Source organism: Canis lupus, chromosome 14, assembly GCF_048164855.1.
Source record: "Canis lupus baileyi chromosome 14, mCanLup2.hap1, whole genome shotgun sequence".
NCBI classification, from domain to species: Eukaryota; Metazoa; Chordata; class Mammalia; order Carnivora; family Canidae; genus Canis; species Canis lupus.
In genome coordinates, this window is record NC_132851.1 from 50,526,402 (window position 1) to 50,542,366 (window position 15,965).

A 15,965-nucleotide genomic window follows, 5' to 3' on the forward strand; every position below is an offset into this window, starting at 1 on the left:
TAGGCTAAGCCAGACACTTGGGGAGAATAGATGAAATCTCCCTATACTTGATAAGAAAACAGACAATTGTAATGGTAAATTGCATGATACAAACAGAAAATTCTACAGAGATCAAAGATGGGGGGGGGGGCTGTTGAGAGGGGAGAAGGGATATCATCAGATCCTAGAAGGGTCAGGGAAGACTGCCTGGAGAAGGGCTAACTTGAACTGTATCTGTGATTCAGATTGAAAAAACAGATTCACACTGGTTTTTCTTTTCTGAATAGCATGTAAGTACATCAATAGAAAACCGAATTACATGTTTTTTGCTAAAAGACATGGGGCAACTCATGCAGTTTCTTGGAACAGTGCATTATTTGCCTAAGAAAGATCGACTTTGGGAGCTTCAAACCAGTTCCACATAGGAGGGTGCCCAGCTAGCATGAAAAGCAACAAGGAAATGCCAAATGTCCATTTTTAATGCTTTCTCCATCCCCCAGTTAGCGTTGATCAAGTATCTGCTCTATTTCCTGACCCCTTCACCTCCATCTATATTTTTCTGGCAAAGGAAAACAGGTATCTTATTTTAAGTAGTATTTCATGGGGATGCTTGAGTGGCTCAGTTGGTTAAATGTCTGACTTTTGGTTTCGGATCAGGTTGTGATTTCAGGGTCATGAGATTGAGCCTCCCCCAGCGGGCTCTGCACTGGGCATGAAGCCTGCTTGAGATTCTTTCTCTCCTTCTGTCTTTCCTCTCCCCTTTCCCCTTTGCTCACATGCACACACTCTATTTCTCTTAAAATAAAATAGTATTTCATGGATAGGTGCCAACACCATGAAGACAGCCTTCCCATCCTCCTTTAAAAAGATATTATGAGTGGGTTGGGAGTGAGGAAATACAAAATTACGGGTTGAAGGAACAGCAAACAGTTGAATGCTCAAGGTGCTTTTAAACAGTTTTATTGAAGTAAAATTGATGTATAGTATTTAAGGCATGCAATTTGATGAGATTTGACATAAATACAATCTGAAATTTCCCTCTATGTAAGGCCTTAGCCTCCCTCAAATGTTGATATGTCATATTTTCATTTCATTCAATTCAAAACATTTTCTGATTTCCTTGTTGATTTCTTTGTCTCAGGGGGTTATTTAGAAGGGTATTTTTTAGTTTTCAGGTATTTGGATATTTCAGATATCTTTGTCCTCTTAATACCTATTTTTGCTGTGGTCAGAGATCATGCTTTGTATGATTTCAGTGCTTTTAAATTTATTTGGCCTGACTTTTGTGGTCACTTGAGAGGAATATGTTGTATTTTTCTGTCATTGGATCAATGGAGTTAACTAGGTCCAATCAACTAGGCTACTTTGTTGATAATATTGTTCATGTTTTCTGTTGTCTTACGGATTTTCTGTGTACTTGTTCTGTTAATTATTGAAAGAGGTATTGAAATCTCTGATCTAATTGTAAATTTGTCCGTTTCAATACCTTTTCATTTTAATCATTTTTGCTTGTATTTTGAAGCTCTGTTATTAGGTACATAATTATTATTATGAAATGACCCTCCTTATTGTTGGTAATAGTTACTGCTCTGAATTCTACTTTGTCTAATATTAATATAGCCATTCTAGCTTTTTAAAAATTGTTATTGTGGTATATCTTTTCCCATTTTTTTACTTTGTATTTGAAATGAATTTTATTTTTTTTTGTATAGCCTGACAAGCTCTCCTTTTTTATTTAGAATTAATTTGGTTAATGATATGATTAAGTTTAAAGCTACTATCTGTTTTTTGTTTTCACATTTTTTCTTTGTTCTCCTTTTCTTTTTCCTGCCTTTTTGGAGGCAGAATTGAGTTTTTTACAGGGGGTGGGTGGGCAGGACTGAGTATTTTTTTATGGTTCCAATTATTTCCAGTATTGTTGTTATATTTTTTGTGATTGTCCAGAATTTACTGTGTACATCTTTAACTTATCAATACCTCATATACAAGTAATATTATCTCACTTTACATACACTATATGAATCTTACAATAGTATATTTCCACTTTCCCCTACTAACCTTCATTTATTATTGTCCTGTATTTTACTTCTACATGATTTTAGGTTAAAATCATATACTTTATTATTATTGTTGCTTTATTTATTTTATTTTATTTTATTTTATTTTATTTTTTATTATTGTTGCTTTAAATAACTATCTTTTAAAAACATTTTAAAATTAAACAAGTATTTCATACTTAGTCCCATGTTTGCCATTTTTGGCCATCTTCATGCTTTTGTATAGACCCACATTTCTATCTGGCATCACTGTTCATCTACCTAAAGAACTTCCTTTAAAATTTCTTCCTTTAAAATTTGATTGCTGGTGATGAATTTCATTTCACCTTTGTTTTTGAAAGCAATTTTCACTGAATAGAAAATTCTAGGTTAACAGGGTTTCTTTTCCTTTCAGTTTTTACAAATACACTGCTGTTTTCTGTCCTCGACTGAAATCTGTCATTCTTATCTTTATTCTTCTGTATATGCTGTATCTTTTTTCTCTGGCTCTTTAAAGATTTTCCTCTTTTCCACTGGTTTTCAATAATTTGATTTTGTTATACCTTGATATGGTTTTCTTTATATTTCTCATGCCCGAGGATTTGTTTAGCAAAACTTTTCAGCCATTATTTCTCTCTCTTTTTTTTGGGCCATTATTTTTTCAAATAATTTTTCTCTCTTCTCACTTTTATCTTCTCCTTCTGAGACTCCAATTATACATGTTAGGCCACTTAATATTGTCTTACAGCTTAGTGAATTCATTTCCTTCATTTCAGTGATTTTGCAGTCTTCCGTTTTAGAGACTTTTTATTGCTGTGCCTTCACATTTACTCATTTTTTCTAATATACTATCTTATCTGCTGTTAATCTTGCCCAGAGTATTTTATCCTTTAGAAGTTTGATTTGGTCTTCTTTATATCTTCACTTTCTCTCTTTATCATGCTCATACTTTCTTTTACCTTCCAGAACATATGGAGCATATTTTGTATATGTTCAGGTTCAAATAAACAAATTCCCAGGTTATTAGCATTTTTAATAACTTTGTTTACCAAGGGACGCCTGGGTGGCTCAGCGGTTGAGCGTCTGCCTTCGGCTTGGTACAATCCTGAGGTCCAGGATCGAGTCCCATATCAGGCTCCTTGCTGGGAGCCTGCTTCTCCTTCCGCCTATGTCTTTGCCTCTCCCTCTGTGTGTCTCTCATGAATAAATCAATAAAATCTTTAAAAAAACCAACAACTTTGCCAAGTCTTTCATCCATGTCATTTCTGGGTTTGTTTCTATTGATTGACTTTTCTTCTGATTATTGGTCATGGTTTTTGCTTATTTGCATATCTGGAAATTTTTATTGGATGCTGGACATTGTGATTTTTATGTTGCTGGATGCTGGATTTTTCTTTAATTCTTTGAAATGGTTTTGGATTTTGTACTAAGATGTAGTACCTGGAGAAGAGTTTGATCTTATGGGAAAGTTGATGTGTTCAAGTTTTTCTGTTGGCCTTTGTTAAGCAAACTGATTTACAGCCTTTGGTCTAGTGCTATATTGTTCCCACTACTCAGGCAATACCCTTCTGAGGATTGTATTCCTTGACCTTATGTTAGAAAGCCTTTCCATTCTGGCTGGTGGGGACATGAACTAATCATGGTCTGTGAACTCTACTTCTTGTGCCCTCTAATCCATGCTTTAGGTAGTTTTTTCACATGAATGTGCCAATCAGTATATAGTCTCTGCTAAAGACTGAAGGATAATTCTCTGCAGATCTTCAGACCTTCTCTGTGTAGCCCTCTCATTTTTATTACCCTGTCCCTGAATTCTAGCTGCCTTGGTTTCTCTTTCAACTCTCATCAGCTCAGACCACGGGGCTGCACCTGGCCTCCTTCCACCTGCATTGTTGGCTCTAAATTCTCTACAGTCAGTAAAGTGTGCTCACCTCTTCTTTACCTTCTGTTAGGGACCTCTGTCCTACACTTCATATATTTTGTCCAAAACTTTTTTCGTTGTCTTAAGCTGAGAAGGAAAATCTGGTCCCACATGGCGACAATTCAGGTAACATTTTAAAGAGTGAAAAAATGGAAACAGCCGTAAAAAGTTTATTTCAGATATTCTTCTTTTTGATTAATTTTGAGGGTAACCAGTTGGGTAGCCTGCTTTCTCCACTGAACTTCAACGGAAAACTTTTGCATTAAGCCTACTTTAGCTGATTAAGCCTTTCCTTTCAATATCTCCCTCAAAGGATTTGACATTCTAGTCTAGGTTTAGGTGACAGTGATCCACAATTGTCCTTGATGACTTTCTCTGAGATTATGATCTTGAGGTTTAAACCATCGATTTAGGAGATAGATAGCATGATGAAGTAATGTTATTAAATCACTGACACTTCAGTTCTCTGATTTTTAATTCAGACTATTTATTAATCTGCACCATGTGACTGCACTTGAACTCTCTGTGGGTAAAAGGACAGTTTATTATTCCTCTATCAAAAGAGTCTGAAACATGAGATTTGAAAAGGTTTGACCCTACTTGATACTAGAAGAGATGCCTGTTCTAATTTTAAACGTTTTAACCTAGAAAACTGAAAATAACTTGCCTTTCCTTTAACAAACAAAGAAAAAACACATTTGATGATTACTGTTTCTCATTCTTTCCCGAAGATGTCTTCCTTTTTCTCAGCAGATTTCAAAAAGCTCTGATTATTTGAGCCTCCAGTAATAAATATAACTTTATAGGTTTCAGAATTAGGCCAATGTATGTAACAGTTCTTCTGATGAAAGGCCTGCTGATGGCATGAAGAAAAGTGCTAGTGAAGTTGTTATGGCATCTATATATCAGTAGGTCCAAATGAAGCTGGAGAAGCCATTCTCAAGTTTGTTTTCACTAAAAGGTACTTCCGTGTACTCAATTACAACTGTCTTTAAGTGTTAAAATCTCTTTTCCTCATGTATTGAATTTGTGAAATCACTCCAATATTTACTAATTATCATCTGTCATAATATTACCATCATGCCTCTAAAGCTTTAAGAGCAAGAAAAAAAAAAAACTTTGCTTTACCTTTCTCTCTTCTTTTTGAGTCTGAAAATAAGAGTCCTTTCTGTCTTTCTAGTTTCTCTTTTTCTTGATCACCTGGCAAAGAGCCTTGTTCATTTCACTACATCTCTAGAGGCAAGAATGTAGAGGAGAAAAGTGATTGTCTTTAAACCCTTGTAACTAGAAAGCTTAGAGTGCTTCCTTTGTTTTTGAATAAAGATGAAGTTCTGAAAGGAAGGCTGAGGCCTTGTAGTTGCTCAGCTTTCATCCTGTGTCACAGCCCCGCATCTCTAGCCTGCCTCTGAAGGAACACTTGTGTGAGGAAGAGAAGTGCTTCAGCATGCTGAGGTGATTGACACGTACCTAGAACAGAGCTTATGTCTCTGGGAATACAGTGAATGTGAAAATTCTATAGAAGAGGAGAAAGTAGGTTTTATGTATTTTCCTTTTTTTTTCACAAATAAAACTACATTTATATATTAAAAAAAGACAACAGTTCATAAACGTCCCCACAATTTAAACTCTTTTCCTTTTTTTTATTTTATTTTATTTTATTTTATTTTTCTATTCCCTTTCAGTATTTGCCAACCTGCATAATGATTTTGAAGTAAAAATCATAACATAAATAAAACTTGACATTCGAGTTTTTAAAGTCTGCTTTACATATTACAGATTTTGTATGCTTTCAGCAATTTCTTTTGGATTACTGTGTACTCGTTTTGTCTCACTATGTATATCTTTTAAAGTATCATTACCAGAAGACAGAATTAATTTCTCTTTTTATGGGGAAATGTATGTTTTAACTCCTTTTAGCATTTTATGCCTCAGCAATTTTGCCCTTTATCCCTTCTGTCCACAGATACTCGCCAAAGTTAATTTTGACTGATATCTAGAAGATCTAGAAGTCTCTCAGGCACTGTCACTGTGCATCAAATTTACCTTGTTCTTTAGCATTGGTCTAGATTTTTGCTGAAACTACAAATGATTCTGTGTGAATTTGGGAAGCTTTGTTGGCTAATACATACTGCTTAGTTATTAGCATACTCTTTTTGATGTCCCATGCACCACCTATTGTAGTTTCCCTTTCTGTTTGTGTTTTTTAATAACCTCTGTCTCTGAAGCATTCATATGCACATCAGTAAAAAAGAGAAAAATCTTTCTTTAATAAGTGTGATTGATGGAACTTTTCTTTCCTATTGAATTTCTATGTTTCTTATTCCTAATAATATTTTATTAGGCATAAATGTTCCTATATTATATAACTGCTGTGTACACAAACATTACTATTCTCTGAAAATGTGTATTTATAGTCTCAGATAATGAAAGATAAATGAAAAACAATCCTGCATAGCATAGTTAGCATTTCAAAGGGCTAGATCTCTGAAACATCCCATTTTTTCCCTGTCAGCTCTCTTTTATCCACATTTTTATCCCATCCACATTAAGAGTTCATAGTCCTTCTAACAACCACTGTCTTGGCAATAATCCCTTGCTCTTCCATAATGCAAGCCCAGTTAAAAACTAAACCCCGAATAAATCTCAACCTCTTCATGCCTGTTCCCAGGCTCCTGAATTTATCTAGAAAACAAGTCATACAACTAAGCATGAAGGAATGAACGATAGAAAAGTATTCTTCACTGGTATATAAAAGTTATGGTAGTGGGGCACCTGGGTGGTTCAGTGGATGAGCATCTGCCTTTGGCTCAGGTTGTGATTCTGGAGTCCTGAGATCAAGTACACATCAGGCTCCCTATAGGGAGCCTGCTTCTCCCTCGGCTTATGTCTCTGTGTCTCATGAATAAATAAATAAATAAAATCTTTAAAAAAAAGTTATGGTGGCACAAAATAATTGTTTTAGAAGTCAGACAAAGAGCAGATCATTGTGAATTGTGGGGGGTAATCAGGGAAGGGATGAGATTTAACTTCTCTTCAGTTTTTTGCTATTACTTCTGGGAGCTGCTACCAAGTAAGATTTTGTGAAGAGTTAAACCTAGACATTTAATGACAAAATTAAAATTGTTTAAACTCTCCATACCAGAGATAGACACCAGATTTTTTTGTTTTTTACCAAAGGAAAAAAAATTACTGACTCGACGGAGTGTTTATGCTGGGAGTAATGAGAGACTGAAAGATAAAGTTGGGCCAGTTGATGGAAAGGTCTTGAAATACTGGGCAGAGGACTTTAAGACATACTGGAAATATTTTCTTGTAGTTACCTGTCATCTAACAGTGATTTATCTTCACTAAATCTTTCAAGAAGATTCTCTAGAACTTGGAGTGAGTTTTTTTAATTTTTATTTATATATTTTTAAGATTTTATTTATTTATTCATGAGAGACACACAGAGAGAGGCAGATATACAGGCAGAGGGAGAAGTAGGCTCCATGCAGACAGCTCGACACGGGACTCGATCCTGGGTCTTGGGCTGAAGGTGGCGCTAAACCGCTGAGCCACCTGGGCTGCCCAGTTTTTTTAAAGATAATTCTTTTACACTTTTGATATTTACTTGCGATATATAAGAATTTCGACTTCTCTTGTTTTGAACAAGTTTGCTTTAATACTCTTCACTAATTACGTAGATATTCTTGAGAAATCTGGGGATTATCAAATCTTTTTCCAATTTACCTTTAAAAAAAACAAAAATTTTTATGCTAGATATTTTATATGAGTTGGAAAAGACTTCTAGTCTTTTCTCTCATGATTTTGGCTTTGTTTTCTTGCTTATAAAAGCCTGCTTCTTTCCTCATCGTAACATTTTCTTTTAGTATTCTAACGAGCTTTTAAAATATTTACTCAAAAAAATATTTGCTCCTTTAATATACTTGTATATAAGAACTCATAAAGTAGTCACCTATCTTAGTTTTTCCCAGGTGTTTACTTTATTGTCAGAAGGAAATTTATTTAACCATACATTGTTTCCATGCTAATTTAAAAGTCCAAATGTTACCTATACTAAATTCTAGTAAGTTCAGATCTATTTATGTATTTCTTAGTCTGCCCCCATGATTATTTTTGGATATTCCTGTTCTGGTAACACACCATTGAAATATCAGTGTTAAATTCCATTTACCATATGGTAAGGCAAGCCACGTTTCATTGATTTCCACAATTTCTTTTTTACGTATTGTCGATTGATTATTTTATTAGAAGAATATCGGGGGCACCTGGATGCCTCAGTTGGTTAGGCATCTGTCTTCAGCTCAAATCATGATCCCAGGGTATTGAGATCCAGGCCCATACCTGCTCAGTGGGGAATCTCCTTTTCCATTTTACCTTTGTCTCTCTCCCCAGCTCATGCTCGCGCGCTCTCTCTCTCAAATAAATAAATAAAAGTTTTTTAAAAGAGAAGAATATCAGATTATAAAATCCAATTCCAGCTGTAAAAATTTCATTGGCTTGGTTTGACTTGAGTTAGAGATCACTTTGAGGAATTTTTCTTCTTTTAAGGTCTGTATATTTTTTTAAGTTTATTTTTAGGGGTTTTATGTTTTTCATGAATGGTACTTTTTTTTCCTATTGTATTCTTTTTAAGTTTTTTTTTTAATTATTACTTATTTATGATAGTCACAGAGAGAGAGAGAGAGAGAGAGAGGCAGAGACATAGGCAGAGGGAGAAGCAGGCTCTATGCACCGGGAGCCTGACGTGGGATTCGATCTCGGGTCTCCAGGATCGCGCCCTGGGCCAAAGGCAGGCGCTAAACCGCTCTGCCACCCAGGGATCCCTCCTATTGTATTTTCTAACTAGTTTATGTAACTGGAAAACTTACTAAAATTTGTAATTAGTCCTAAGTAGTATCGAGGTAGATAACTATAAGCTGAAATAATGATAATTTTTGTCTCTTTTTTTCCAGTATTTTTAGTGTTTCTTTTTTTTCTTACTGCCTTGAGCTAAAATGTTTAAAACAGGAATAGCAGCTTTTACAGGCCTCCTGTCTCATTTGTTTTGTCTCTTGATTCATCATTAAGGTTGAATTTTCTATTCTTTTATGATAAATTCTTCATATAAAGTTAATTATCTATCTAATTTAAATTTACTGAGTTCATCATGATAGATTTTGAAATGTATCAAATCTTCTTTATCATCTATCAAAATGATTATATATTTTTCTTTTCAGGTTTCCTAATGTTGGGTCATCCTTGCTGTGTTAGAATAAACCTACCTTGACCATGATGTATTATTCTTTTATTAGACTGCTGGATTTGATTCACTAATATTCTTTTTTTTTTTTTTTGATTCACAAATATTCTAATTTAGATTTTATATCTATACTTATAAATGAGATTGATCTACAGTTTTATTGTGGATGCTATCTTTTTTATCTTTGGTGTCAAAGCTAAACTTCATTTATTCTTCTAATAAACTTCAATATTGAACTTCTGTTATGCCCCTGGAATGTTGTTTGGTACTGGAGATTAAATGGAACTAGATGATAAAATCTCTGCCATCTTGGAGTTGTAGTCTATTGAGGGATGGAGTTAAGGGACCAGGAAATTAAAAGTCAGTGTTGTAAATGCTACAATAAGGAGAGTACATGGCCTATGGGAAAAAATAAGAGGGGCTTCTATTTCAGATTTGAGGAAATCAGAAAATGCTTTCCAGAGGAAGCGTCACTTAAACTGACATTTAAGTAAGAATGTCTACTCAATTGACTTACTTCACTCAGCATAATACCTTCCAGTTCATCCACGTTGAAGCAAATGGTGGGTATTTGTCATTTCTAATGGCTGAGTAATATTCCATTGTATACATAAACCACATCTTCTCTATCCATTCATCTTTCGATGGACACCGAGGCTCCTTCCACAGTTTGGCTATTGTGGGCATTGCTGCTATAAACATCGGGGTGCAGGTGTCCCGGCATTTCATTGCATCTGTATCTTTGGGGTAAATCCCCACCAGTGCAATTGCTGGGTCGTAGGGCAGGTCTATTTTTAAATCTTTGAGGAACCTCCACACAGTTTTCCAGAGTGACTGCACCAGTTCACATTCCCACCAACAGTGTAAGAGGGTTCCCTTTTCTCCTCATCCTCTCCCACATTTGTTGTTTCCTGCCTCGTTAATTTGCCCCATTCTCACTGGTGTGAGGTGGTATCTCATTGTGGTTTTGATTTGTATTTCCCTGATGGCAAGTGATGCAGAGCATTTTCTCATGTGCTTCTTGGCCATGTCTATGTCTTCCTCTGTGAGATTTCTGTTCATGTCTTTTGCCCATTTCATGATTGGATTGTTTTGAGTGTTGAGTTTAAGAAGTTCTTTATAGATCTTGGAAATTAGTTTAAGAAGTTCTTTATAGATCTTGGAAATTAGTTTAAGAAGTTCTTTATAGATCTTGGAAATTAGCCCTTTATCTGATAGGTCATTTGCAAATATCTTCTCCTATTCTGTAGGTTGTCTTTTAGTTTTGTTGACTGTATCCTTTGCTGTGCAAAAGCTTCTTATCTTGATGAAGTCCCAATAGTTCATTTTTGCTTTTGTTTCTTTTGCCTTTGTGGATGTATCTTGCAAGAAGTTACTGTGGACAAACATTATATGTTCTCATTCATTTGGGGAATATAAATAATAGTGAAAGGGAATATAAGGGAAGGGAGAAGAAATGTGTGGGACATATCAGAAAGGGAGACAGAACATAAAGACTCTTAACTCTGGGAAATGAACTAGGGGTGGTGGAAGGGGAGGAGGGCAGGGGGTAGGGGTGAATGGGTGACGGGCACTGGGGGGGGCACTTGACGGGATGAGCACTGGGTGTTATTCTGTATGTTGGTAAATTGAACACCAATAAAAAATAAATTTATTAAAAAAAGAAGGAATGTCTACTCAAAAGAGTTAGTGGGGAGTGGAGAGAAGAGTGTCCTTAGGAGATGGAAGAGCCTGTGAGGAAAACCTGAAAGTGAGGGAGAACATGATGCTTCTGAGAAAAAGAAAAATCTTCAGGAGGACTGGAGCAAACGTGGGTGAAGGAGAGGGTTGCGAGATGAGGCTAGAGTGCTTCCCAGAGACCAGAACTTGCAGAGCTTTGTAGAACATGCCCAGAAGTTTAGACTTTCTTCCTAAGATTAATGGGGACCCTTTAAAGGGTTTTAGGCAGAGAAGTGACATGATCGGATTCCTTTATTAGAGGAATCTCACTTGTTGGCTAAGCAGAGAAGCAAGAATGGAGGGAGCCAGGAGGCCAGTTGGAAGGTCATTGTGGTAACCTAGAGAGGGATAAAGGTGGTAAGAACCACAGTAACTGGATGCCAGAGAAGTATAAAGTTCTTTTGTTTTAAAAAGATCTAATAGATTTTGACCGTACTTGGGCTACAGCCAATAAATGGGGTGTTGAATCATACATTTTTGTATTTCTTTCATGATTATTAGATTATTCCTTTTTCTGAACCTTTCTGAGTAAATTTTGGCAATGTGTATTTTTCTTAAAAATCATCCATTTTGTTATATATTTTCAAAAATTTAAGTACAAAGCTTACATGCAATTCTTTTACCATTTTAACCTCACCCATATAGGTTATATTCCATTTCTCATATTCATATTTTTTCATTTATTTTTGATTATACACACCAGAGATTTACCTGTGTCAGCATTTCCCAAATGGGCATTCCATGGGACACTATTAAAAAGAATGCTCACAAGTAAAAAGTGTTTGTGCCTAAATAAATTTGTGAGACTGGATCATACTACTTAAAACAGTTACATGCTTTAGGACTTTTCAGCCTTTAAGATTTATTTATTTGTGAGAGTGGGGAAGAGGCAGAAGGAGAGGAAGAGAGAATCCTCAAGTAGACTCCCTGCTGTGTGGGGAACCCAACAGGGGGCTCGATTCTAGCCCTGAGATCATGACATGAGCCAAAATCAGCAGTAGATTGCTCAACTAATGGAGTCACCCAGGCGCCCCAGGACTTTTCAGTTTTTAATTAACTAGTGTGCATTATGAGTTCTTAAGTGGAAGATTTTTGTTTTTTAAGATTTATTTATTTATTTTAGAGAGACTGCCTGAGTGCAAGTGAGGGGAGGGGCAGAGGGGAAGAATCTCAAGCAGACTTTCTGATGAGCACAGAGCCCAATTTGGGGCTTGATATCCCCAACCCTGAGATCATGACCTGAGCTGAAATTGAGAGAGTTTCAACTGACTGAGGTACCCATGTGTCTCATTATGTGGAAGATTTACAATGTTTTTCAAATATTTTTGCTGCAAAAGATTTTTTCTTCATATTGCACTTATCAGTATCTCCTGGAATGGCTATTCGGTAGAACACTTTGGTGATTTCAAAGAACCAACTCTTAGTTTTATTTATTAATTTCATCTTTGTTTTCTAATTCATTAATGTAAGCTTTTTTTTATGGGTTATTTTTCTCTTCTTTTGATTTGTTACTCTTTTTCTAGTTTCCTAGTGTTAAATGCTTAGCTTATTCATTAGTAGCTTTCAAGGTTATTTTAAAGAACATTTTAAGGCTATTAATTTTCCTCTGTAATGTAGCTGTGATTGCATCCTATAGATTGTAGTATGAACCATCTATTGTTAATTTCTGAATAATCTGTAATTTCAAGTTTGTATTCTGTTTTGACCCAAGAATTAATCAATAAAGTACTTTTTAATATTCAGTGATTAGACTTGCTTGTGATGTTAATTTATAGTTGACTATATATATATATTCAATATTTTATTCTTTTGTAATAGGCATGATCAGAGAATATTTTATCTAATTATAATTTGCCACTCTTTGTTTTCTTCTTGAATTCTTCTGATATATATTTTGCCCAGACCTTTATTTTAAAAATTTCCCTGTGATTTTTTTTTATTTCAGGTATTTCTTGTCACTGATACATGATAAAAAAAATTTAACCCGGGACTTCTGGGTGGCTCAGTGGTTAAGAGCCTGCCTTTGGCTCAGGGCATGATCCTGGAGTCCCAGGATCAAGTCCCACATCAGGCTCCTGGCATGGAGCCTGCTTCTCCTTCTTCCTATGTCTCTACCTCTCTGTCTCTCTGTGTCTTTCATGAATAAATAAATAAAATTAAAAAAAAATTTAACCCATGCTAAGGGCCCTGCTCTTTTATTTATTTATTTGACAGAGAGAGATCGAGCTAGCACAAGAAAGAGGAGCAGCAGGCAGAGGCAGAGGGACAAGCAGACTCACCACTGAGCAGAGAGCCTGACGTGGGATTTAATCCCAGGATCCTCAGATCATGACCTGAGCCAAATGCAGATGCCCAACTGACTGAGCCACCCAGGTGCCCCCAATAGTCCTGCTCTTTTAATAAAGGAACAAAATCATTTACATTGAGGTCCCAATAATATATTTGTTCTTTTCTATCAGCTCTATTGAGATATCACTCATATATAATTAACTCATTCAAAGTTTATATAATTCAATATTTTTAGTATATTCACAGGGTTTTGCAACTATTATCACAATTGTAGAACATTTCATCACCCTGAATAGAAATCCTGTGTCCACTAGCAGTCACTTTCTTTTTTCCCTCAGCATCCCTCTCATCCCTAGTGTGTTTTTTTTTTTTTTTAAGATTTTATTTATTTATTAGAGAGAGAGAGAGAGAGAGAGAACAAGTGGGGAGGAGAGGGAGAACCAGGTTCCCCTGGAGCAGGGAGCCCGATGTGGGACTCAATCCCAAGACCCTGAGATCATGACCTGAGCCAAAGGCAAATGCCTCACCACCCGAGCCACCCAGGCATCCCTCATTCCTAGTCCTAGGCAACTACTAATCTACTTTGTGTCTGTATGGATTTGCCTATTCTGGACATTTTATATAAATGGGATTATATAATGGCTGTCTTTTTAATTAATTAATTTATTAATTAATTAATTTATTTATGATAGAGAGAGAGAGAGAGAGAGAGGCAGAGACACAGGTAGAGGGAGAAGCAGGCTCCATGCACCGAGAGCCCGATGTGGGATTCGATCCCAGGTCTCCAGGATCGCGCCCTGGGCCAAAAGCAGGCGCTAAACTGCTGCGCCACCCAGGGATCCCATGGCTGTCTTCTTTAACTTAGTATAACATTTTCAAGCTTAATCCATGTTATAGTATGTATAGAATAGAATAGAATAGAATAGAATATGTATAGAATACTTTATTCATTTTTATTCCTAAACAATATTCCATTATATGGCTATTTCAGGTATTATTTATCCATTCATCAGGGGATGAACATTGTGTTTTTTCCACCTTTTTTTTTTTAAAGATTTTATTTATTCATGAGTGACTCAGACAGAGAGTGAGCATGCCCCATGCAGGGTGCCTAATGTGGAATTCAATCCCGGATCTTCAGGATCACGACCTGGGCCAAAGGTGGCACTGAACCACTGAGCCACCCAGGCTGCCCTGTTTCCACTTTTTAACTATTTTGAATAATTCTGCTATGAATATTCATGCACATGTTTTTGTATGGACATGCACAAAAACATTTCTTTTATATACTTAGGAGTGAAATTGCTGGGTGATATGATAACTGTATGTTTAACCTGTTGGGGAAATTACAGACTGTTTTCCAAGTGACTATGCTATTTTACCAGCAATGAGTGAATGAAGGTTGTAATTTCTCCACATCCTCATTCACTCTCCTTATTGCAATTCTTTTTTATTATAGCCACTTGTGTCAACTGAATTGTGTAGTGCCCCCCATCCCCACCGCAGCTCCCCATTCATATGTGGAAGTCCTAACCCCTCATTGTGACTGTATTTGGAAATAGGTCCTTTAAATAGATAATTAAGGTTAAATGAGATCATAAAGATGGGGCCATTACCCAATAGGATTGGTGTCCTTATAAGAAGAGGAAGAGACACCTGGGGTGCCCATTCACATAAAAAGACCATGTGAGATCACAGCAAGGTGGCAGCTATCTGTAAGCCAAAGACAGAGCCTCAGGAGAAAACATACCTACAGTATCTAGATCTTGGACTTTTGGCCTCTAGAACTGTGAGAAAATAAAGTTCTATTGTTTAAGCACCCTCAGTCTGTGATATTTTGTTATGGTAGCCCTAGCAAACTAATAGACCACCCTCGTTGGTAAGAAGTAATATCTCATTGGGGTTTTGGTTTACATTTTCCTAATAGCTAATGATATTGAGCATCCTTTTATATTTCTCATTATCCCTTGCATATTTTATGTCTTCTACTTATTAGGATTTAATGTTGTTCTCTATATTTTATTTCCTATCATTTGCTCAGTTGACTAGGTTCATAAGTTAAATATCCTATTTCAATTATAGTAATGCTTATCCTCAGATTTTTTTTAAAGATTTTATTCATTTATCCACAAGAGACACAGAGAGAGAGAGAGGCAGAGACACAGGCAGAGGGAGAAGCAGGCTCCATGCAGGGAGCCCGATGTGGGACCCGATCCCAGGTCTCCAGGATCACGCCCTGGGCTGCAGACGATGCCAAACCGCTGCGCCACCAGGGCTGCCCTTATCCTCAGATTTTTTTTTTTTTTTAAGATTTTGTTTATTTATTCATAGAGACAGAGAGAGAGGGAGAGAGAGAGGCAGAGACACAAAGGGAGAAGCAGGCTCCATGCAGGAAGTCTGACGTGGTACTCGAGCCCGGGTCTCCAGGATCACACCCCAGGCTGCAGGCGGCGCTAAACCGCTGTGCCACCAGGGCTTCCCATCCTCAGATTTTATAAATGTATTTAAAAATAATTTTGTCTACGGAAAGAATGAAACAGTGAGACCCTTAGCAATCTTTTTCTCCTCTTCAGTATCACAACTGCCTGCTCTCTTTCCTGTTCACTTGCCAATGCTGCTAATTGATCTCAACTCCATTTCCTATGTCCTAAAACTGATTAGAGTTACTTAGAGGATGATCCTATTGGTGGATCATACTACAAGTTCAGTAGAAAACTCTAGTTTTTAGAGAAGAAATATACAGTTTTCAAACTCTTAAATCCTATTGCTTGAGATTGGTTAA

General features: G+C 36.3%; 1 protein-coding gene and 1 pseudogene across 14 annotated transcripts in view; one reads left to right on the forward strand and one right to left on the reverse strand.

Annotated features, from left to right (window-relative positions):
• LOC140604105 (bifunctional phosphoribosylaminoimidazole carboxylase/phosphoribosylaminoimidazole succinocarboxamide synthetase) overlaps positions 1-15,965 on the forward strand; it is a 386,988-nt gene that overhangs the window by 97,527 nt on the left and 273,496 nt on the right. For 2 of the 14 annotated variants that reach the window (XM_072775133.1, XM_072775134.1), the window contains one exon: positions 13,109-13,267. The exons of the other annotated variants lie outside the window; for them this stretch is intronic. The gene's annotated coding sequence lies outside the window, so the exon portion shown is untranslated. The remainder of the gene's footprint in view (positions 1-13,108; positions 13,268-15,965) is intronic. 14 annotated transcript variants of the gene reach the window in all.
• LOC140604113 (peroxiredoxin-1-like) overlaps positions 1-15,965 on the reverse strand; it is a 66,105-nt pseudogene that overhangs the window by 46,988 nt on the left and 3,152 nt on the right.